Source organism: Hyla sarda, chromosome 3 (assembly GCF_029499605.1).
Source record: "Hyla sarda isolate aHylSar1 chromosome 3, aHylSar1.hap1, whole genome shotgun sequence".
Taxonomy (NCBI): domain Eukaryota; kingdom Metazoa; phylum Chordata; class Amphibia; order Anura; family Hylidae; genus Hyla; species Hyla sarda.
Window position 1 is genome coordinate 277,175,134 of NC_079191.1, and position 25,654 is coordinate 277,200,787.

Consider the following 25,654-nt stretch of genomic DNA (forward strand, 5'->3'; position numbering starts at 1 on the left):
ATAAGCTTTACAAAGAGTGATAGGGGGCTGTATTTTCCCGTAATCCTATGTTTACGCGGTGGAATGTCCGCATAGAAAATCTTTGTGCCAACATTTCACAGACAGCGGAGCACCAGCAGGACATGATGGCCGGTACTAGGACTGCTTGGATATTACCATCTCATAGACGGCAATGCATTTCCTTGCGATATCCGCAAAACTATTGAACATTTTCAATATTTTTGTGGATGCCAGAACCTGGATTTCCATGGCAGATGTTGCCGCCGTGGAAATTCTGCCGTGTGAAAAGAGCAGCAAAATCCTGTTGAAATCAATGGGATTGTTTTCCATTGGAGTACTCCTTTAAATGTTTAAATTCACATCACAACCAGATCAAAATGCCTCAAATATCACTATAACAGAAGAGGTATTTAACAAGGATAAAGCTACTGTCTTCAATGCCCTGACATCAGATAACGGTAAACAGGGTCATAAATATGGCTGTCTGGCAGGAAACATTTACAATTATCATTTGGGATGTGGTTAAAGGTGTTGTAAACAGTAATAAGTAATACATTGCTATGTTAGATGGCAGGAGGCTGTGAGCGATCCAACAAGATTAAAGCATTCAATCTTTTCAGTGCGTATAACTTTTTTAAGGTTGTAAACTCCACACTTGTTCATAACAAATCTACTGTAGATATCTTGAAGAGTGCTACATGCATACCATGACTTTCCATTATTTTAAGGTCAAGCTCAAATGTTTACAATATCATAAGGATGCACGTGCATATTTTTGTTGCCTAATTCCTAATCAAATAATATCATAATTCTGCATTTACAAATCTTGTTTGCTTCCTCTAAAAAACTTCTGAGCAGATCTTACTCTGCCCTGCATAAAAATCTAATATGTAAGAATAATGTAGAAAGGCCCCCCCAAAAATCCCCATCAAATGACTACAGGACTGATTCATTTGGCAATCCATCACATATCACTTGAACTGGAAGAGCTGCAATGCCAGGTAAAACCACTACTGAGTGCACACTCACTGTGTGAGTTCCTCAGCCCCTTTGCTCAGCTGAACATCAGAGGTTTGGGAAGTCAGACTGATCTGATATTGATGGCCTATCACAAAGTTATTTTAATGTGAGCCTTGCTTTAAATGTGGACTCTGTATGGTAATGGATTAAAAGTTAATGTTTCAGGTTCTGTAACTTCTATTATATGACATCTATGGCTGGCCCTGTAAAGATTGCCTGGAACTGGTCATTCTATGGGGGCACCATGGCTTGCATTGTTGCAAAGGTGTCAACTGTCTCGGAAGATGATGGAGGTACTAATATTGGTTGTCTGTTTATGCCACTGATAGACCATTGTAGTATGACTAATGATTGCTATATGTGCTCGTACTTTCTCTTGACCACTGGTAAAAAAGAGTGGTAAATAGGGTTTCATTTAGTGGGTCAAGTGGCAGGATTAAAGACTTTTGCTCCAGCAAGAAGGTTGGCTTTATCCCTAGTATGGTTTAAAGGTATGTTTAGGAGTATAGATTCATTTTCCAGGCTGATTGGTGCCCTAGTATCTACTGAACTAGGGTTGTTATTGTATCTAGAATTCATGAATATTGGGACAGGACCAGTTTGTTGGAAAATACAAAAGCTTTTAAAGTAGAAGGGGATATATGTTTTTTCCACCAATAATTTATGTCTAAATCGACTTACCAAAAAACTTTTATTTTTCTTTACTTCCATTATTTCTTTGGGTGGAGTTTTCATCTTCAAAGCCCTGTATAACAATGTAAGGGTTGCCTAGAAAGCTTTTCAAGTAGTTTAAAAGTGGATTTGCTTTCCAAAATTTGCTTTCCGAAAGCCAAATGTGACTCCTTCTCTTCTGAGCATTGTAGTGCGCCAGCAGAGCACTTAACGTCCACACATGGGGTATTTTCATACTCAGAAGAAATTGGGTTACAAATTTTGGGGGTCATTTCTCCTATTACCCCTTGTAAAAATGTAAACTTTTGGGGAAAACCAGCATTTTTGCGAAAAATAATGCAAACGTAAAGTAGACATATTGTATATGTGAATCAATATATAATTTATTTGGAATATCCAATATCCAAAGTAAAAAAAAAAAACTAAATTTTTAATTTTTTTCATCATATTTTGGAATTTTTCACCAAGAAATGATGCAACTATCGATAACATTTTTCCACTATCTTAAAGTAGAATATGTCACGAAAAAAACAATCTCGGAATCAGAATGAAAGGTAAAAGCATCCCAGAGTTATTAATGCTTAAAATGACATTGGTCAGATGTGCAAAAAAATGGCCAGGTCCTTAAGGTCATCAAAAAAACTTTTTATATATTATAGATTAATGTATACAGAATAACTTTCCAATGGCATGTTATTAAAAATTATGCTTCTTTCTATTTAATGACCACTAGGGGTCTTCCTACCAGTACTGGCCGCAAGACCTTTTTATAGATTATAGACTCATGCTGGAGTCCTAAATCTCAGACTGCTGCCGGGACACAGACAAGCTCAGCACTGCTCCCTGCCTGTCAATCAGACAGGCAGGAGCCAGCACTATGCTCATAGCACAGCTGGGCATACTCCTGACTGCCTAACTGCATGCCCTCATTCATTTTACTATCTGAGCTCCGATCTTTCTTCTCTCTGCACATGCAGTTGTAAACAGAGAGGAGAAGATTCAAAGCTGCCGGCTGCTGTGTTAACAGCCTCTATTCTGGGCCACGCCCCCTTCCTTTCTCACACTAGGACGGCTGAATGATCAGCCAAGAAGACAATCAATCAGATAGAAAGAGGGGGTTTTGAATGAAAAGTAGAGTTTAGATCATGATAGGTACTCTTAAAAATTGCCAAACCTGGATCATACTGTTATAGAAACAAAAATGGCAAGCACCCAAATAGGGAAGATGGACACTACAGGTAACATACTTTGCATTTGACTATTTGCTTTTAGCTAATGCCAAGTAACAGCAATTTCTTTAAAAAAAACAAAAACAAAAACAAAGGAGAAGCATTGCAAAAAACATGCATTTTGTGGGAACCACCCAAATAGATTCAGAAGTATTATTGTAAATTAGTGTAGAAAGACAAAATACTGATTATGTAATATTTGTACTTTACTGAACATACAGTGAGTATAATAAGGTAAGACCAGGTTAGAGTTATCACCCCCCCCCCCCCATTTCTCAGCATAATGTATCAATATATTCTGTTAAAAATAATTTTGAGCATAAATCTATTCAGAAACACCTATAGCGCCAGAACTAGAACTCTGTTGGAATATACTTATTCCTACTTAAAGAAATCACCAGACTGTTGCAAATGCATTATTCATTTAGGGAGAAGATATGAAATGCTTCATAAATTGAATCTGTGAAAGTGTTTTGAGAATAACTGTATACTTTTGTTCAGGACTGAAGCATATGAATGATACCAAACTATGTTTTCACGTAACAGATCTTTCACTTAGTTTTTAATTTCCTTGAGAAACCTTAGCTTGATAAGAACCCACAGCTATAAATAATGCATGCACACAGTTTCTTATTGAACTGATTTTCCTTTGCAACTTCTCCATTAAAAGGATCATTCATCAAATATCTGAACTGATCACGTAGTTAGCGCTGTTTTCTTTCTATAATACACAAAGTTAAAAATCAGGTAGTTAAAATTTTCTTTTTAAAACACAAAAGAGAGCACACATACATATACAAACAAACACTTGTTAATACTTCGATTTTTGAGCCTTATATACAGATTTATTTTTAGTCAATTTTCTGTTTGCTGTTAGTATGCTTTTTTAGGCTGTGTTCACATGTTCGTATATTTAATCGTAACTATTGAATACAAAAACAGGAACAGATTACAAATAAAGGACACATAAAAGGAAATACTTAGATTTCTCCTCTTCCAGGCTTTAAATTCAATAATTGCAATTAAAATCCTGAACGTGTGAACACAGCCTTAGTAATTTGCTGCTCATAAGGAGACTAAAATATTGCTGTTTAGTGTTAACATAACCTAAAAAAAAAAAATTTAAAACAGATATTTTATGGCTTAAGAAACTTCCCAAAATACTTTGTGGGAATAAAGCCATAAAATATTGAAAATATTTAATGGAAGAAACACCTACTTTACTATTGACCCCAACCATTTGGCTAGCACAGCAGAGATCAGTAAAAATTCACAATTTTGTGCAAACAATTCTGGACTTTGTATCACTGATTGGGACAGTTCTGCAGTTCTCACTGTTGGTAATAACAGGGCACCCAGGGCGGTCACTTCATCATAGGATATATTGGGCTATGAAAGAAAATCCAATCATCTGGAGCTTTTATAGCTTTCTTTTACCTTGTTCTATTGGACCAATAGGATTAAAGTGTAACCTGGTGATATGAATATGATTATTCTAGATATTGGACTAAAGGGATAGTGCTGCACAACAACTTCTTGTAGCATAGCATTTGTAACAATTGCAGTTCAAAGGAAAACATGCACATGCAACTACCATTACATTTTCAAGTGAACAAACATATCAAAAGAAAAGCCCCCTGCAGGTCACTTTAACGTTGCATCCACGTGGTGCTTGAAGCTGTCACTCAACAAATGTAAGTGTGTTATCCTCACCTAATAAACATTAAAAACATTTTTCAATATCCATCTTTTATAGCGGTTTTAGCTGTTTATTATGATCATTATTCCGACATCTTGAGCCATATATTGCGATATAATATAATATAGAATTTATATATCTATTGTCAAAATTACAATGTATAACACATTAAACAACATATTGGCCCTCATTTACTAACAGGATTCAGACTCTTTTTGTCGGGTTTTGCGCCTAAATTCTGTCTGCGACAGAATGTGCGACAGAAAAAAACAACAGAATCTGAAAACCCTACAAAAATGGGCATTGTTTTGGGGAAAAGGGGCGTGTTCCCTACATTTCTTCCAAAATCACTCGTCTTTTCTGAAAATCACTCCGAAAATCATGTGAATTTTCTGGGGAAAAAAAACCGACACTTTAAAAGCATGTATAAAGTTTCAGAAAGTGGAGTAAATTCTCTGGCTGTTTGTTTCTTTGCCTGCCTCATCTTTTTGAAGCGATTCTTACTTGTAATTTTTTGTGTGTGAAATTATTAAGCAATGTTTTAGATTTAGCAAGTCTTTTCAACATGTTATTTTTTTTTTTTTTGGGGACTTCAGCGATCCAAAAAAGTGTTGGAGATACCTTTTTTATTAAAATTTTGTAGGGTACCATTTAAAAATGTTAAAAAAAAGTATAGATACAGTAGTAATGGAAAAAGTGTATTTAACGAAATTAATATTTTTAATAACAACACACATTTTTATAAATTTTTAAACAGGGATCAATTGATGTGTGCGGGCAGGGCAATAAAAATGTAGCCGACAATAATAAAAAAATGTAGTGTTTGTGTGTGTTTTTCACTTTTTTTTCTACATTTTTTAGGTAGTACTACTACTACTCCCAGCATGGAACACACTGTTCCATGATGGAAGTAGTAGTACCTGTACTAATAGACAGATCGCCCCTTGCGATCCTCCTGTATAATTTATAGATGCGGCCGGCTGCTTTCTATGGTCCCCTGCACTGCTATATATATATATATATATATATATATATATATATATACATAATCATATTTCCCGCAGAGAGCTGTGATTGGTCAGATGGTTCCAGCCAATCACAGCTTTCTTTGGAAAATAGGAATAGGTGTATATATATATATATATATATATATATATATATATATATATATATCAGTGCAGGGGACCATAGGAGAGCGGCCGGCCACATCTATACATTATACAGGAGGATCACAGCAGGTGTCAATTTTGCACCTAATAATCCATATGATTGCTTATTGTTTGCGCCAGTCATTTTGCCCAAAAATCTACGGGGAAATGGAATAAAAATCATTGTGCGACAAAATTGAAAAAAAAAAACGCTGTTTTGTAAATTTTGGGGGCTTCCGCTTCTACGTAGTAAATTTTTCGGTAAAAATGACACCTTATCTTTGTTCTTTAGATCCATATGATTAAAATGATACCTTATTTATATAGGTTTGATTTTGTGGTACTTCTGGAAAAAATGCATTACTACATGCAGGAAAATTAATACGTTTAAAATTGTCATCTTCTGACCCCTATAACTTTTTTATTTTTCCGCGTATTGGGCAGTATGAGGGCTTAATTTTTGCGCAGTGATCTGAAGTTTTTAAGGGTACCATTGATAGGACTTATTGATCGCTTTTTATTCATTTTTAAATGATATAAAAAGTGACCAAAAATGAACTATTTTGGACTTTGGAATTTTTTTGCGCGTACGCCATTGACCGTGCGGTTTAATTAACAATATATTTTTATAATTCTGACATTTCCGCACGCGGTGATACCATATATGTTTATTTTTATTTACACTGTGTTTTTTTTTTATGGGAAAAGGGGAGTGATTCAAACTTTTACTAGGGGAGGGGTTAAATGATCTTTATTCACTTTTCTTCCCACTTTTTTTTTGCAGTGTTATAGCTTCCATAGGGACCTATAACACTGCACACACTGATCTTTTACATTGATCACTGTTTTCTCATAGGAAACCAGTGATCGATGATTCTGCCGCTTGACTGCTCATGCCTGGATCTCAGGAACTGAGTAGTCATTGGGCGATCAGCGATGAGGCAGGTAGGGACCCTCCGGCTGTCCTGCAAGCTGTTCGGGATGCCGCAATTTCGCCGCGGCTATCCCGAACAGCCCACTGAGCTAACCGGCAGTTTTTACTTTCACTTTTAGCCGCGTGGCCCAGCTCTGAGCGCGCGGCTAAAGGGGTTAATAGCGTGCGGCGCCGCAATCTAATCAAACTGGGTACTCCAGAAAAAAACTTCCTTCAAGTTCCTTCAAGCAACTATCTACTACAGTATTCAAAGGGCTGAAAGATATCAGTCCGTTATTCTTGCAACAGCTGGAGGCACCCTGTTTGGGAGGGAACCGCAGGTTAAAAGGACTACTCCAGAATCAAACATAAGTTCCTTCAAGCAACTAACTACTAGAGTATTCAAAGGGCTTAAATATATCAGTCCGTGTGTTTTGCAACAGCTGTAGGTACCCTGGTTGGGGACCACTGCTTAAAAGGGGAACTCCGCTGGCAAGCTTTTTTTCTTTAAAGCAACTAACTACTACAGTATTCAAAGGGCTGAAATATATCAGTCCATGTGTTTTGCAACAGCTGGAGGCACCTTGGTTGGGGACCACTGCATAAAAGGGGAACTCCGCTGGCAAGTTTTTTTGCTCATTGTCACACTAATGCAAATCACATTAGGTGTGACAGTTGTGCAAATTTTAAAAAAAGATACCTTTTTTGGCTGTTAAATAAAATCAACCGTCACTGTTAGTTCACATCACAGTTGCCATTTTTCCTGCCTGCAGGGCAAATTGTGTCACCCTAGTGGAAATCACATTAGGTGTGACAATTGTGCAAATAAAAAAAAAAATACCTTTTTTGGCTGTAAAATAAAATCAGTCGTCACTGTTAGTTCATGTCACAGTTGCCATTTTTCTTGCCTGATGGTCAAATTGTGTCACCCTAGTGCAAATCACATTAGGTGTGACAGTTGTGCAAATTAAAAAAAAATACCTTTTTTGGCTGTTAAATAAAATCAGCCGTCACTGTTAGTTCACATCACAGTTGTCATTTGTCCTGCTTGCAGGGCAAATTGTGTCAACCTAGTGCAAATCACATTAGGTTTGACAGTTGTGCAAATAAAAAAAAAAAACTTTTTTGGCTGTTAAATAAAATCAGTCGTCACTGTTAGTTCATGTCACAGTTGCCATTTTGCCTGCCTGCAGGGCAAATTGTGTCACACTACTGCAAATCACATTAGGTGTGACAGTTGTGCAAATTAAAAAAAAAATACCTTTTTTGGATGTTAAATAAAATCAGTCATCACTGTTAGTTCATGTCACAGTTGCCATTTTTCTTGCCTGCAGGGCAAATTGTGTCAACCTAGTGAAAATCACATTAGGTGTGACAGTTGTGAAAATAAAAAAAAAAATACCTTTTTTGTCTGTTAAATAAAATCAGTCGTCACTGTTAGTTCATGTCACACTTGCCATTTTTCCTGCCTGCAGGGCAAATTGTGTCCCCCTAATGCAAATCACATTAGGTGTGACAGTTGTGCAAATTAAAAAGAAAACTTTTTTGGCTGTTAAATAAAATCAGTTGTCACTGTTAGTTCACGTCACAGTTGCCATTTTTCTTGCCTGCAGGACAAATTGTGTTACCCTAGTGCAAATCACATTAGGTGTGACAGTTGTGCTAATTTAACCAAAAAAATGACAGGGAGAGGAAGGCCACCCCGCAGGGGCCATCGTGGTGCTGGGATTCCCTTTGGCCCTAGAATGGCCCGTGTTCAGAGGCCACATACCCTGAACCCCCAAAGTTCTGAGGACTTAGTTGGCTGGCTATCACAAGACGCACCGTCCTTCTCCTCTAGCTTAGCTTCGGGTCCTCTCATGCTACCACTTGCCCGCCTGCCGCCACCCCCAACACTAGCACCACAGCAGCTTTACTTGATCCGTCAGAGGAGTTATTTACACATCAGTTTGAAGACATGAGTGATGCACAACCATTATTGCCAGAAGATGTAGTTAATAGGGATATGTCTCAGTCAGGCAGCATTACACACATGGACGTACGGTGTGATGATGATGTTGTACCCGCTGCTGCTTCCTTTTGTGAGGTGTCAGATAGCGGTGAAGGTGTTATTGATGACGATGTGTCCGTGGATGCCACGTGGGTGCCCGCTAGAAGAGAAGAAGAGGGGGAAAGTTCAGATGGGGAGAGAGAGAGGAGGAGGAGGAGACGAGTTAGAAGCAGGGGGAGGTCGTCGCAAGGAGCTAGTGGCACAGTCAGACAGCATGCATCGGCACCCGTGGTCAGCCAGATGGGATGCCAATCAACGCATGCTGTTGCCACCACCAGAATGCCGTCATCGCAGAGCTCAGCAGTGTGGCATTTTTGTGTGTGTCTGCCTCTGACAACAGCGAGGCCATTTGCAACCTGTGCCAGAAGAAACTGAGTCGTGGAAGTCCAAAACCAACCTAGGCACAACTGCTTGGCGAAGGCACATGATGTGACATCACAAATGCCTATGGGATCAACACGTCAGTACAAGCAGCACATAAAGTCAAAGCCGCCATCCTCCTCCTGGTCCAGCATCTTCAGCCAGGTCAACCACTGCTGCCCTCCTTGCCCCCTCTCAACCATCCGCCTCTCCGTCTCTCGCCTTGAGCAGTTCCTGCTCATCTGCCCACAGTCAGGTGTCTGTCAAGGAGATGTTTGAGCGCAAGAAGGCAATGTCTCAAAGTCACCCCCTAGCCCGGCATCTGACAGCTGGCTTGTCGGAACTGCTAGCCCGCCAGCTTTTACCATACAAGCTGGTGGAGTCTGAGGCCTTTAAAAAATTTGTAGCCATTGGGACACCGCAGTGGAAGGTACCTAGATGAAATTTTTTTGCACAAAAGGCAATCCCCAACCTTTACTCCATTGTGCAAAAGGAAATTATGGCATGTCTGGCACACAGTGTAGGTGCAAGGGTCCATCTGACCACTGATACCTGGTCTGCAAAGCATGGTCAGGGCAGGTATATCACCTACACTGCTCATTGGGTAAACCTGGTGACGGCTGCCAAGCATGGAATGCGTGGCTCTGCAGAGGAGTTGGTGACACCGCCATGACTTGCAGGCAGGCCTGCTGCCACCTCCTCTACTCCTCCTAATCCATCCTCTTCCATAACATCCTTGGCCGAGTCCCCTCCACTGCGTCTTGCTCCACATCACCGACACCCCCCCAGCTCCCCAGGTGCTATTCCACATCCCGGAGACGGCAGTGTCACGCCATCTTGGGGTTGACTTGCCTCAAAGCGGAGAGTCACACCGCACCAGCACTCCTTTCGGCCCTGAACGCACAGGTGGACCAGTGGCTGACTCCGCACCAACTGGAGATCGGCAAGGTGGTTTGTGACAATGGAACAAATTTGTTAGCGGCATTGAGGTTGGGCAAGTTGACACATGTGCCGTGCATGGCACATGTGTGTAATCTGATTATACAATGCTTTGTGCTCAAGTACCCAGGTTTACAGGATGTCCTGAAGCAGTCCAAGAAGGTGTGTGGCCATTTCAGGTGTTCCTACACGGCCACTTGTCAGATATCCAGCGGCGAAACAACATGCCAGTGAGGCGCATGATTTGCGACAGCCCGACACGTTGGAATTCAACACTCCTAATGTTCGACCACCTGCTCCAACAAGAAAAATCCGTCAACGAATATTTGTATGACCGGGGTGCTAGGACATCATCAGCGGAGCTGGGAATTTTTTTGCCACGTTACTGGAGGCTCATGCGCAATGCCTGTAGGCTCATGCATCCTTTTGAGGAGGTGACAAACCTGGTCAGTCGTACCGAAGGCACCATCAGTGACATCATACCGTTTGTTTTCTTCCTGGAGCGTGCCCTGCGAAGTGTGCTGGATCAGGCCGTAGATGAGCGTGAAGAGGAAGAGTTGTGGACACCATCACCACCAGAAGCAGCCTTATCAGCATTGTTTGCTGGACCTGCGGCAACGCTGGAAGAGGATTGTGAGGAAGAGGAGTCAGAGGAGGAATGTGGCTTTGAAGAGGAGGAGGAGTACCAACCACAGCAGGCAACCCAGGGTGCTCCTTGTCACCTATCTGGTTCCCGTGGTGTTGTACGTGGCTGGGGGGAAGAAGATTATACCTTCCCTGACATCACTGAGGACTAAGAACGGGACATGAGTAGCTTGGCATCTGTCCTTGTGCAAATGGGGTCTTTCATGCTGTTGTGCCTGTTGAAGGACCCTCGTATAAAAAGGATGATGGAGAGCGACCTGTACTGGGTGTCCACGCTACTAGACCCCTGGTATAAACATAAAGTGCCTGACATGTTACCGCATTACAGCAAGGCGTAAAGGATTCAGCAGGTCCAAAATAAATTAAGAAGCATGCTGTACACAGCGTATAAGGGTCATGTCACAGCACAACAGGGATCTAACAGGAGAAGAGGTGAAAGTAATCCTCCTCCTCCTCCCACGAACACGCCGTCAAGGTCAGGAAGCTGTACAGACATGCTGTTGATGGAGGACATGCAGAGCTTTTTAGGTCCTTCGCATCGCCACAGCCCTTCGGGGTCCACCATCAGAGAAAGACTTGACCGACAGGTAGCAGACTACCTGGCCTTAACCGCAGATATCGACACTCTGAGGAGCGATGAACCCCTTGACTACTGTGTGTGCCGGCTTGACCTGTGGCCTGAGCTATCCCAATTAGCGCTCGAACTCCTGGCCTGTCCCACTTCAAGTGTCCTGTCAGAAAGGACCTTCAGTGCAGCAGGAGGTATTGTCACTGAGTAGAGGAGTCGCCTTGGTCAAAAAAGTCTGGATTACCTCACCTTTTTTAAGATGAATGAGGGATGGATCCCGAAGGGACTGACACTGGGCGATACATTTGACTGAACAAGGCCTGATCAGATGAGCTGCCTTGGCCTAAAAATGGTCCACACGCTGCTGTATTTGAATTCTGAATGCCGGATGACTTGCGTGACTTATCCACCACCAACTTGGGTTCAAGCCGCAATTTTTTAGGGCACTTTCTGCCTGGCAAAACAAACAGAAATTTTTCAGGCCGCTGCTACAGCAGTGGCTGCGACAATACCAAATTTTCAAGCCAGGTGTACATGCCTAATTTTTCTGGCCTCTGCTGCTGCACTTGTTATGGTTCTGCAATTTTTATGGCTGTTACTACAGCTGCGGCTGCGACAATACCCAATTTTTCATCCATGTGTACATGCCTAATTTTTCTGGCCTCTGCTGCTGCACTTGTTATGGTTCTGCAATTTTTATGGCTGTTACTACAGCTGCGGCTGCGACAATACCCAATTTTTCATCCATGTGTACATGCCTAATTTTTCTGGCCTCTGCTGCTGCACTTGTTATGGTGCTGCAATTTTTATGCCTGCTGCTACAGCAGCGACAATACCAAATTTTCCTGCCAGGTGTACATGCCTAATTTTTCTGGCCTCTGCTGCTGCACTTGTTATGGTGCTGCAATTTTTATGGCTGCTGCTACAGCTGCGGCTGCGACAATACCCAATTTTTCATCCATGTGTACATGCCTAATTTTTCTGGCCTCTGCTGCTGCACTTGTTATGGTGCTGCAATTTTTATGGCTGCTGCTACAGCTGCGGCTGCGACAATACCCAATTTTTCATCCCTTTGTACATGCCTAATATTTATGGCCTCTGCTGCTGCACTTGTTATGGTCCTGCAATTTTTATGGCCGCTGCTACAGCTGCGACAATACCAAATTTTCTAGTCAGGTGTACATGCCTAATTTTTCTGGCCTCTGCTGCTGCACTTTTTCTGGTGCTGCAATTTTTCTGGCTGCTGCTTCAGATGCGGCTGCGACAATACCCAATTTTTCATCCATGTGTACATGCCTAATTTTTCTGGCCTCTGCTGCTGCAATTGTTATGATGCTGCAATTTTTATGGCCGCTGCTACAGAAGTGGCTGCAACAATACCAAATTTTTCAGGCATGTGTACATGCCTAATTTTTCAGGTACTCTCTGCTGACATCTCTGTCCATTTTTGCAACCGTGGATATTAGATGTATGCTAAGTTTAGCATGGTTCCTCAGAGGTTAGCACTGCTGCCTTGCAGCACTGGGGCCTTGTGTTCAAATCCCACTATGTGCGGCCTCAAGGGGGGCTCTAACTATGTGCTGCCTTATATGGGGGAATCTTATGCGCTGCCTAAAGGGGAGCTCTAACTATGTTCTGCCTAACATGGGGGGGAATCTAACTATGTGATGCCTAAAGGGGGGATCTAACTATGTGCTGCCTAATATGGGGGAATCTATGTGCTGTCTAAAGGGGGGAATCTAACTATGTGCTGCCTAAAGGGGGCTAAAGCACATTATTCCAAACAATTTAGGAATAATAGATGATTTATGCCCTTTATGGATTAAAACCAGACTCTGCTTCAACTATGTAATTTTCCATTGGAATTTTGCCATGGATCCCACACCGACACGCCACAGTCCAGGTGTTACTCCCCTTGAAACAACTTTTAAATCACTATTGTGGCCAGAAAGAGTCCCTGTTTTGTTTTAAAATTCGCCTGCCCATTGAAGTCAATGGAGGTTCGCCCGGTTCGCCGGTTCGCAAACTTTTGCGGACGTTCGCGGTTCGTGAACCGAAAATTTGATGTTCGCGACATCACTACTCCCAACATGGGACACACTCTGCTCCATGCTGGGAGCTGTAGTAACTGCATTAATAGACAGATTGCAACAGCTGTCAGAAGTTACACTCGCTGAGATCTGTCTATTAATGCAGGTACTACAGCTCTCAGCATTGAGTAGAGTGTGCTCCATGTTGGGAGTAGTAGTACTTGCAGTTAAGGACACATCACTACTGACACCTGCTGAGATCGTCCTGTCTATTGCAGAGATGCAGAGCGGCTCTATACAGTGCTCGCATCTCTGCACTATACTCCGGCCGGCCAGTGATATGAATAGAACATCACTCATTCATATTTCCCTTAGAGCTGTGATTGGCTGCCACCATCCGGCCAATCACCACTCTGGGCGGAAAATATGAGTGAGTGATGTTCTATTCGGAGTACAGAGCAGAGATGTGAGTGCTGTATAGAGCCTCTCTGCATCTCTGCTATATTATGGACAATCGTATTGGGTGTCACAACTGACACCCGGGGGGATATTTCTATTAGAACAGGTACTACTATCCCCATCATGGAATAGTCTGTTCCATGCTGGGAGTAGTAGTACTACCTAAAAAAATGTAAAAATAAAGCGGGGAAAAAAAGTTAAACACACACACACTTTATAAAGAAAAATGTATTTACATTTCGTTATAAAAAAAATAAACATTTAGTTAAATACATTTTTTTCCATCCCTACTGCATCCTTTTTTTATTTTATTTTCCCGGGTCTTAATTTAAAAATCTGTCGCAATGTGACAGATCTTTCATTGCGACAGATTTAGGCTAAATTTCTACTTGTTTTTTGTCCTGCGTTTTTTGGTTTGAAAAAAATGCCTGAAAAAACGGCAGTGCAATTTCCTGCGTCTGGCATTTTTGCCACCTTGGCAGTTTTTTTGGTACCCAAAATTTGTTGAGTACAAAAAAAAAAAAAAAAAGGATGCAGTAGTGATGGAAAAAAAATATTTAAAGAAATTAAAATTTTTGATAACTAAATTTTAATACATTTTTAATAAAGTGTGTGTTTCACTTTTTTAATATTTTTTTTTCATTTTTTAGGTAGTACTACTTCTCACAGACTGTTCCACAATGGGAGTAGTAGTACCTGTACTAATAGACATATAGCCCTGGGTGTCAGTCGTGACACCCGATGCAATCATCCATAATATAGCAGAGATGCAGAACGGCTCTATACAGCACTCGCATCTCTGCTCTGTATTCCAGCCGGCCAGTGATGTGAATAGAACATCACTCATTCATATTTTCTGCCTAGAGTGGTGATTGGCCGGATGGTGGTAGCCAATCACAGCTCTGAGGGAAATATGAATGAGTGAGTGGCTGACCGGAGTATAGTGCAGAGATGCTAGCGCTGTATAGCGCTCTGCATCTCTGCAATAGATAGGACGATCTGCAGGTACTACTACTCCCAACATGGAGCACACTTTGCTCCATGCTTGGAGCTCTAGTACCTGCATTAATAGACAGGGGTGGTCAACATACAGGGTTATAGTCTATTCAGGAAGGATCGGACTAAACGGAAAGGGGGAGGAGTTTGTATGTGAAATCAAGTCTGAAGGCCGCACTGCAGGAGGATATATGGGAGGGAGACGATAATGTGGAGGCATTATGGGTAGAAATATATGGAGATAAAAATTAAAAAAAATTCTAATAGGGGTTTGTTTTAAGCCACCAAACATAATGGAAGAGGCAGAACATCAATTACTGAGGCAAATAAACAAGGCAGCAAATCATAATGATTTAATAATAATGGGGGACCTTAACTATCCTGATATAAACTGGGAGACTGAGACCTGTGAATCTCATAAAGTAAACAGGTTTCTGACTACAACTAAAGACAATTATCTGCCCCAAATGGTGCAGAGCCCGACCAGAGGGGGCACCCTACTAGACATAATATTAACCAACAGACCTTACAGAGTAACTAATGTGCAGGTAAAAGGACACGTGGGAAATAGTGATCATAATATAACTTATACTTCAATAAGGGAATCTCTTGAGGGGCCACAAAAACAATGAACTTAAATTATCACTGTAATAAATATATACCTTATGGGAATAAAAGGGTCAGAAATAAAAGAAAACCAATATGGATGAATAAAAACAATAAAGGCAATAAAGGACAAAAATAAAGCATTTAAAACACTAAAACAGGACAGCAGTGAAGAAGCATTAAAAAGCTATAGAGAAAAAGGTAAAATATGTAAAAAACAGATAAAAGCCGCAAAAATAGAGACAGAAAGACTCATTGCCAAAGAGAGTAAAACTAACCCCAAAATGTTCTTTAACTATATAAATAGCAAAAAGGTCAAAAATGAAAGTGTGGGCCCCTTAAAAAATGATGAGGAAGAAATTATAAATGGGGATCAGGAAAAGCTAACATATTAAGCAAATTCTTCTCCACTGTGTTCACCGAGGAAAATGAAATGCCAGGTGAAATACAGCGAGATAAGGTAAACTCCCCAGTACTGGTCACCTGTCTAACCCAGGAAGAAGTACAGTGCCGCCTACAAAAAATCAAATCAAACAAATAACCAGGTCCAGATGGCATTCACCCCGGTGTTCTAAAGGAATTAAGTAATGTAATAGACAGACACATATTTTTTATATTCAGGGACTCTATAGTAACAGGGAATGTTCCCCAGGACTGGCGCATAGCAAATGTGGTACCAATATTTAAAAAGGGAACAAAAGGTGACCCCAGGAATTATAGGCTTGTTAGTTTAACCTCCGTTGTATGTAAATTGTTTGAGGGTTTTCTAAGGGATGCTATTTTGGAGTATGTTGATAAAAATAAATGTATGACTCCATATCAGCATGGCTTTATGAGGGATCGGTCCTGTCAAACTAACCTGAAAAGCTTCTATGAGGAGGTGAGTTCCAGACTGGACCTGGGGCAATCGCTGGATGTCGTATATCTGGATTTTTCCAAAGCATTTGATATGGTGCCTCATAAAAGGTTGGTGCATAAAATGAGAAGGGTGGGGCTGAAGGAGAATGTGTGTAAGTGGGTAAGTAACTGGCTCAGTGATAGGAAAAAGAGGGTGGTTATTAATGGTACTTATTCTGATTGGGTGACTTTTACTAGTGGGGTACCACAGGGGTCAGTCTTGGGTTCTGTTCTGTTTAATATATTTATTAATGACCTTGTAGAGGGGTTGAATAGTAAAGTAGCAATCTTTGCAGATGATACTAAACTATGTAAAGCAGCAAACACTTTAGAGGACAGTGCATTGTTACATATGGATCTGGATAGGTTGGAGGTTTGGGCTGGGAAGTGGCAAATGAGGTTCAACAAATAAATGTTAGGTAATGCACATGGGGAGGAAAAATCCGGGCTGGGATAATGTATTAAATGGGAGAACACTTGGGATGACTGACATGGAAAAGGACTTAGGAGTCTTAGTTAATAGTAAATTTAGCTGTAGTGACCAGTGTCGGGTAGCTGCGGCCAAGGCAAATAAAATCATGGGGTGCATCAATAGAGGCATAGATGCCCACGACAAGGAAATAATTCTACCACTGTACAAATCACTAGTCAGACCACACATGGAATACTGTGTACAGTACTGGGCACTAGTGTACAAGAAAGATATAGTGGGGCTGGAGAGGGTTCAAAGACAGGCAACCAGAATAATACGGGGAATGGGAGGACTGCAGTACACAGAGAGATTGTCAGAATTGGGGTTGTTTAGTTTAGAAAAAAGAAGGCTTAGGGGAGACCTAATAACTATGTATAAATATATCAGGGGACAGTACAGAGATCTTTCCCATGATCTATTTATACCCAGGACTGTATCTATAACAAGAGGGCATCCTCTACGTCTAGAGTAAAGAAGGTTTCTACACCAGCACATATGGGGATTCTTTACTGTAAGAGCAGTGAGACTGTGGAATTCTCTGCCTGAGGAGGTGGTCATGGTGAACTCTGTAAAAGAGTTCAAAATGGGTTTGGCTGCATTCTTGGAAAATAATAACATCGCTGGTTACGTATACTAGATTTATAGGGATAGAATGTTGATCCAGGGATTTATTCTGACTGCCACATTTGGAGTCGGGAAGGAATTTTTACCTCTCTTTTTTTTTTTTTTGCCTTCCTATGGATCAACTCAACTCACTAGGGACTCATTAGGGTTATAGGTTGAACTTGATGGACTCTGGTCTTTTTTCAACCTCATGAACTTTGTTACTATGTTACTATGAGTGTAACTTCTGACACCTGTTGCGATCTGTCTATTAAAAGAAAACTGTCACATGTTTGTTCCCGCACTATCCACAGGTACTGATGGATAGTGCGGGAGATGCTGATTCCTATGATTCCTACCTTGCCCAGATCCCCCCCCCCCCCCCCCCCACACACACACACACCTTTGTTGCAAGGGCCATTTATTTTGGCTGTTTCCAGTTTAATAATGCCAGCCCGATGCCACAAACATTTGCTTTATGTTTGATAAAATAAATTTGGTGCAATAACTCCAGTCGAAAAAAAGCTATATAAAAGTGTGTGAAAAAGGCCTAAAGGCTGTTATCTTAGGTAGGAACCCCATTAGCTGAATAACTAAGAGCTTAAAACTAACTTATAGAAGTTCATAGAGATTTCAGATTGTACAGCAACATGGCAGATGCCAGTGTGACAAAGTGGGTCATAGTGGATTGATTACCTGTATTTTCTTTTTAGTATAAAGAAAATGTAAAAATAAAAAACATGTTAATAATTTACCAAACAAATTTCAGTATTACAGATCATTACATAGTGGTTAATACCTTACTAATATTTTCAATGATATACTCTTTATGGCAGGTATTTTATTTAAGCCAACCTTTATTTTAGCATTGTTAACCTGATCTGAAGAACACATTGTACTTCTTTGTGAAAGGAAACAGATATTTCTTTCAGATCAATTGTATTTATATGCATGCTGAGAAAGAAACACTATGTTTTCCTGAGAAAGAAATATTGAATTGTCTTAGGTTCTTTTTAGTGATCCCTGTTGTATCAGCTTAGAACAAAAAAAAAAAAAAAAAAACACAGCACTTAACAAGCATTGTACTAAAACTATAGTTGGCTTTCTGTACCAAGTTGCAGGAAACTTTTTGTGACAAAAATACAAAATGTTTTTATTTTTTCCATGATATATTCTGTAATACATATTCGTCTTTTAATATTTTTATTGGGCTTTTCAATTACACGATGGAGCGGTCTAGTGCCTTGACATTGCAGCGCCTCCCTCACTTCAACATTACATGGGCCAAATTGCTTGAGTATAGAAGCCCACCATGATTGTATGCATCCAAGCCACCTTCCATGTATAAGTTGAGTACTTGCCCCTTCCTCTCGCTACCCCTTCCCCTTTTCTCCGCCTTCCGATACCTGTCCCTCCTTCCCAACTGATTTCCCTCTACCTTCTTTCTCCCTTCCTCTATATCACTCTTTCTCCCTTCCGCTTACTTTTTGTCTTAGCACTTCACCAACAATTCTCACCATCACGATGTACTTGTGGTAGCCACTCTTGCTATATTGGCATCTATTGTAAGTACCTTAATGTAACATGTGACAATACTGTGTGACAGTCTTTCTTGTATGTTTGAAAATTTTAATGAAGAATTTGTTATAAAAACAAATTGTCATAGTAATTCAGTACTTCATAATCTTTTATTTTAAGTTGGAAACAATCATCATTTTTACCATATTTAATTGATAGTTTATATAAAATCACAAGATGTTTTATGAAATTTATCATACATTTTCTATTAATCCTTTTTCATTTAACCCCTTGGGGACCGAGCCCATTTTGGCCTTAAAGGGGTATTCCAGGCAAAAACTTTTTTCTATATATATCAACTGGCTCCGGAAAGTTAAACAGATTTGTAAATGTCTTCTATTAAAAAATCTTAATCCTTCCAATAGTTATTAGTTTCTGAAGTTTTCTGTCTAACTGCTCATTGATGATGTCACGTCCCGGGAGCTCTGCATGATGGTAAAATATCCCCATAGGAACTGCACAGCTCCCGGGACATGAGTCATCAGAGAGCAGATAGACAGAAAACAACAACTCAACTTCAGAAGCTAATAACTATTGGAAGGATTAAGATTTTTTAATCGAAGTAATTTACAAATCTGTTTAATTTTCCGGAGCCAGTTGATATATATAAAAAAAGGTTTGGCCTGGAATACCCCTTTAAGGACCAGAGCATTTTTTGCACATCTGACCACTGTTAAGCATTAATAACTCAGGGATGCTTTTACTTATGCATTTGTTTCCGAGATTGTTTTTTCCTAACATATTCTGCTTTAACATAATGGTAAATTTTCGTTGACACTTGCATTGTTTCTTGGTGAAAAATTCCACAATTTCATGAAAAATGTGAAAATTTTGCCTTTTTCTAACTTTGAAGCTCTCTGTTTGTAAGGAAAATAGACATTCCAAATAAATTATATATTGTTTTGCATCATTGTTTGCATCATAAAGTTGACATGTTTTACTTTTGGAAGACATCAGAGGGCTTCAAAGTTCAGCAGCAATTTTCCAATTTTTCACAAAATTTTCAAAATCTGAATTTTTTTAGGGACCAGATCAGTTTTGAAGGGGATTTGAGGGACCTTCATATTAGAAATACCCCATAAATGACCCATTATAAAAACTGCACCCCTCAAAGTATTCAAAATGACATTCAGAAAGTTTGTTAACCCTTTAGATGTTTCACAAGAATAGCAACAAAGTGAAGGAGAAAATTCAAAATCTAAATTTTTTACAATAAAAAGTTCTTGTAGACCTTTTGTTTTTGAATTTTTACAAGGGGTAAAAGGAGAAAAATCCCCCCAAAATGTGTAACCAAATTTCTCTCGAGTAAGGAAATACCTCATATGTGAACATAAAGTGCTCTGTGGGTGCACTAGAGGGCTCAGAAGCGACAATGGGATTTTGGAAAGTGAATTTTGCTGAAATGGTTTTTGGGGGGCATGGCCCCTATGGTGCCATAACAGCAAAAAAAAAAAAAAAATACCACATGACATACTTTTTTGGAAACTACACCCCTAATGGCATGTAACAAGGGGTACAGTGAGCCTTAACACCTCACAGGTGTTTGATGACTTTTCGGTAAAGTCGGATGGGTAAATAAATAAATAAAATTATCACTAAAATGCAGTTTTTCACCAAATTAACCATTTTTACAAGAGGTAATAGGATATAATGCCCCCCAAAAGAGTATGGAAATACCCCATGTGTGGACGTAAAGTGCTTTGTGAGCGCACTACAATGCTCAGAAGAGAAGGAGCCACATTTGGCTTTTGGAAAGCAAATTTTGCTGCAATGGTTTTTGGGGGGCATGTCGCACTTAGGAAGCACCTATGGTGTCAGAACAGAAAAAAAAACTCCATATGGCATACTATTTTGGAAACTACACCCCTCAAGGCACGTAACAAGGGTACAGTGAGCCTTAACACCCCACAGCTGTTTGATGACTTTTCGTTAAAGTCGGATGTGTAAATGAATTTTTTTTTTTTAACTAAAATGCTATTTTTTTCCCAAATTTACAATTTTTACAAGAGGTAATAGGAGAAAATGCCCCCCAAAATTTGTAACCCAATTTCTTCGGAGTATGGAAATACCCCATGTGTTGACATCAAGTGCACTGCAGGCACACTACAATGCTCAGAAGAGAAGGAACCACATTTGGCTTTTGGAAGGCAAATTTTGCTGAAATGCAGACCATCGGCACTCGCTGTGAGAGACAGATTGCCCGCAGTGGCAGCCGCTACATCCAGCTGAGAATGCCACGGTAAAGGCAGGACCACAGCAACTACAGGAACGGGTGAGCAAGGACACAGTCCTCACCAACATCTCTCCCAAGGATCGAATTACAGAGCATAGCTCTGCTACTATAAAAATGGCTTTGACGTTTACAGGAGTGGAGCTTTCACAACAGCCCTACAACAAATAGGAAAGACTTTCTTTTACAGGAATAGGATCGTATCAATGCAAACTCTTAAATAAAAACTCTGATGCCCCCTAAAAAGAATAAACTAATATCAAAATGTAACCCATTCACATACCTGCCCATAGAGCCTCATATCGTGCAGAATGGTCCAGCCATTCCTGCGCTATGCATGCCCAAATTTTCTGTTACTTCCTGATTCTGTGCATGGCCAGCACAGTGTAAAAAACTACACCTCCTAGAATGCCCGCTCATCTCATCCGATTGGCTGGCTGTGCTAGATAGGCATTTGCTGAGCTGAGCCTATGCCAGCTCCGCAAACATGAATATATGAATAAATAAGCAAGGGGGGAGTAGCCGACTCCGGGCTGGGAAGCAGGCAGAGCCCGCAATGACTTATGGGAAGTGTGAGTCACCGGGCTAACATGGCAGCGGAGCGCTGAGAATACAGGGTCGAGCGTCATCAAACACGGGAGAACTATAGAGCTTTCGGTCGGCGGCAGAGAGCTGAAAAACACCGGGATCCATTCAATATGCAAAGCGCAGGTATATTACTTAGTTATATAACTTTACTTAATGCATGCTTTGCCCATGAAATGATTTGCACCGGAGTACTCCTTTATGTCTTTTTCCTCCACAGGGACGATCCAAGGGCACATAGTGCTCCAACAGATATACCATCTTGTGTTTATAGGAACAACTTGGAGTAGTTGGGGTCACTGAGACATGGCTGGACTCCTTGCATGAAGGGGCTGTCAATCTGAAGGGGTTTACATTGTTTTGCAAGGACAGAACGAACAAAAAAGGTGGTGGAGTCTGTCTGTATGTAAGAAGTGGTATGAAAGTCAGTGTTAACGATGCCATAGTGTGTGATGATTTTGAGGATGTGGAATCATTGTGGGTAGAATTACAAAAGGAGGGAAATAATGAAAAAAATATTTGGTGTAATCTACAGACCCCCTAACATCCCTGAGGAAATAGAAGGTTTGCTGTATAAACAAATAGAGAGGGCAGGTACAGTGGTAATAATGGGAGATTTTAACTATCCAGATATAGATTGGGGTCGGGGGCTGGCTAAAACTACAAAGGGGAGAAAATTCCTAAATTTATTGCAGGATAATTTTATGGGCCAGTTTGTGGAGGACCCAACAAGAAGTGATGCCTTGTTGGATCTGATCATTTCCAACAACGCAGAGCTGGAATGTAATGTAACTGTGCGGGAAAACCTTGGTAATAGCGACCACAATATAGTTACTTTTGATTTAAAATGTAGAAAACAAAGACAGACGGGGAAGGCAAAAACATATAACTTTAAAAATGCAAATTTCCCTGGGCTGAGATCTGCACTACAGGACATAGACTGGGGGAGGTGTTCTCAAATACAGAAGGTAAATGGGAAATTTTTAAATCAACCCTAAATAACTATACAGCTAAATATATACCAAAGGGAAACAAATATAAATGATTAAAACTAAATCCTACATGGCTGACAAATGATGTTAAAAGAGCAATAAACAACAACAAAATGGCTTTAAAAAAAATACAAATCTGATGGGTCAGATATAACATCTAAACAGTACAAAGAACTTAATAAAATCTATAAAAATGTAATAAAAACGGCAAAAATTCTTAATGAGAGACAAGTGGCCAAAGAAAGCAAAACTAATCCTAAATATTTTTTTAGATATATAAATACAAAAAAAAAACAAGGACAGAGCATGTAGGACCCCTTAATAATGATAATGGGAAGGTTGTCAAGGGCGATCAAGAGAAGGCGGAGCTACTGAATGGGTTCTTTAGTTCTGTATATACTATGGAAGAAGGAGGAGCTGACATTGGACAGGTCAGTGCTGGTAACACATCATGTAATGTACTGAACTGGCTTAATGTAGAGATGCTACAAGGTAAGTTAAGTAAAGTAAATGTAAGCAAATCTCCAGGACCGGATGGACTACACCTAAGAGTTCTTAGATAGGTAAGTTCAGTAATATCTGTACCCTTGTTCATGATATTTAGAGATTCTCTGGTGTCTGGTATTGTGCCAAGGAACTGGCGCAAGGTGAATGTGGTACCAATCTTCAAGAAGGGCTCTAGGTCTTCGCCAGGCAATTATAGACCAGTAAGTTTAACGTGCATTGTGGGTAAATTATTTGAAGGACTTATGTTACGCCAAGCGCTCCGGGTCCCTGCTCTTCCCCGAAGCGCTCGCGGCGTTCACCTTCTTGCAGCGCCCCGGTCAGACCCGCTGACCGGGAGCGCTGCATTAATGTCACCGGTGGGGATGCGACCCACGTAGCTGGACGCGCCCGCTCGCGGCTCGCATCCCGGTCTCCTCACCTGTCCTGTTCCCCGACGGCTCTGTCCTGGCGCGCACGGCCCCCCTCCCTAGGGCGCGCGCGGGCTCTCTGCGATTTAAAGGGCCAGTGCGCCACTGATTGGCGCCTGGCCCAATTAGTGCTCACACCTGTGCCCTCTCTATATTACCTCACTTCCCCTTCCCAGTATTGCCGGATCTTGTTGCCTTGTGCCAGTGAATGCGTTTTGTGTATGTCCCAAGCCTGTGTTCCAGACCTTCTGCTGTTGCAGAGAAAAAAATAGTATAACAAAAAAAGAGAGGGACTTCAGCTCACCATGGGCGCCATGAGGTCAAGGAGATGCATCTGCAGGGAGCACGAGAGCGGAAAGCCGAGCCATATCCTCGGTGAACCAGCTGATCCAAGTAGGAGAAATGGGGAAAAGGGGAACTCCAGCTCCACAATGAATAAAATTTAACCTTTAATGGTACATGTAAAAAATCCAAAAATGAACAAAAAAGACAAACAGTGCTCTGGTGAGTTAAAACCCACGTCCACCGACACGTTTCGGACCGCTAACAGTCCTTAATCATGGTGCTACATCCTAACCGGACAACTGCCTTATATATACTAGATAGTATATCAAAGTCACATGACAGATTACAATCTGAACCACACCTGTTGCATAATAGTTAATAGTGAAGGTTGCGGCGAGCAAATGATAGATATAAATATGGTAAGTTAATACAATATGAGAACTTAATATATATTTAAGCTAAATCACTCCTATAAGTCATGCCTTTCGGGTATCTCGTGTCTAACATTAGTATCCAAAAGGCTTCACGTTTCAAAAGAACACGTGACCAGTCTCCACCTCTTCATGGCGGATGCACCCTTTCAATGCCACAGACTTTTATAGAAGACACATCCCCTTGATGAGTATCATGGATGTGTTTTGCAAGACCTGATAGAGAACGCATATTGAAAGTCGCAGCGTGTGAACCATGAAAATGTTCGTATATGCGTCTTTTCAGTTTGCGGGTAGTGCACCCAACATACTGCACTTTACACGCTTCACATGTCGCTAAATAAACAACATTGATAAAGGTTTTGATGGGGTATCTGTGTCCATTTGCAGATGATGTGAACTCCGTTGTCTTGTTAACATGTTTGCATAGATTACATCTGGTGCGTGCACACTTAAAAAAGCCCTTGAGGTGGAGCCAGGTGTCTGAGGGTTCATCGTTCAAAATATCGCTTGGGGATAACTGATTGCGTAGTGTACGACCCCTTTTGGCTACGTAGTGAACCCCTTTGTGTAGAATAGACATGAGTATCTCATCCTCAAGTAAAACCGGTAGGTGCTTGGATACAATATTCTTAATAGCTGAAAAATCGGTGCTATATTGAGTAGAGAATGTAACTTTATTAAGAGTACTGACACCAGTGGTTTTGGGGTTAGCTTTCTCTGCCAATAGGGCATCACGACTTTTGCTCTTAGCTATATTCTTAGCTCTATTGAGTGTAGTTCTGGAATAACCTCTTGCTGTCAACCTGTTGTCAATGTCAATGCATGTTTGTTCAATAGTAGTATCTGTTGACGAGGCTCGTCTAGCCCTTATGTATTCACCAATCGGTAAATTCCTTATAATGTGACTAGGATGGCAACTAGTGGCATGTAATATGCTATTCTCGGAGGTGGATTTTCTGAACATTTTGGTATGTACCGACCTGGTAGGTAAGTCGCCTTTCAGGTGGACATCCAAGAAATTGATAGAAGGTCCCCCCCACTCCAACGTGAATCTTAAATTAAGATTGTTATTATTTATGTAGCTGAGGAACAAAATAGCCTCCTCCTGGGACTGGGACCATACCAGGAGGAGGTCATCTATATATCGGCCGTACCACTGGATGGCACCCCATGGGGCAACCCGTAACCTGGATATAGAAATCAGTGTCAAAGCGAAAAAAGTTATTTTTCAAAAGAATAAGTAATGCATCCAATAGAAAATTACACAATGTTGTATCATAATTACCATATTTTCTTAAATGATATTTGACTGCTTCTATTTCCAAATGGT

At 40.7% G+C, this 25,654-nt stretch overlaps 1 long non-coding RNA gene across 1 annotated transcript in view; it reads right to left on the minus strand.

The window, feature by feature from the left end:
• Positions 1-3,280: 3,280 nt before the first annotated feature.
• LOC130362356 (uncharacterized) overlaps positions 3,281-25,654 on the minus strand; it is a 157,159-nt gene continuing 134,785 nt past the window's right edge. Inside the window, exon 3 of the long non-coding RNA XR_008891377.1 lies at positions 3,281-3,642. This is a non-coding gene — a long non-coding RNA (uncharacterized LOC130362356). The remainder of the gene's footprint in view (positions 3,643-25,654) is intronic.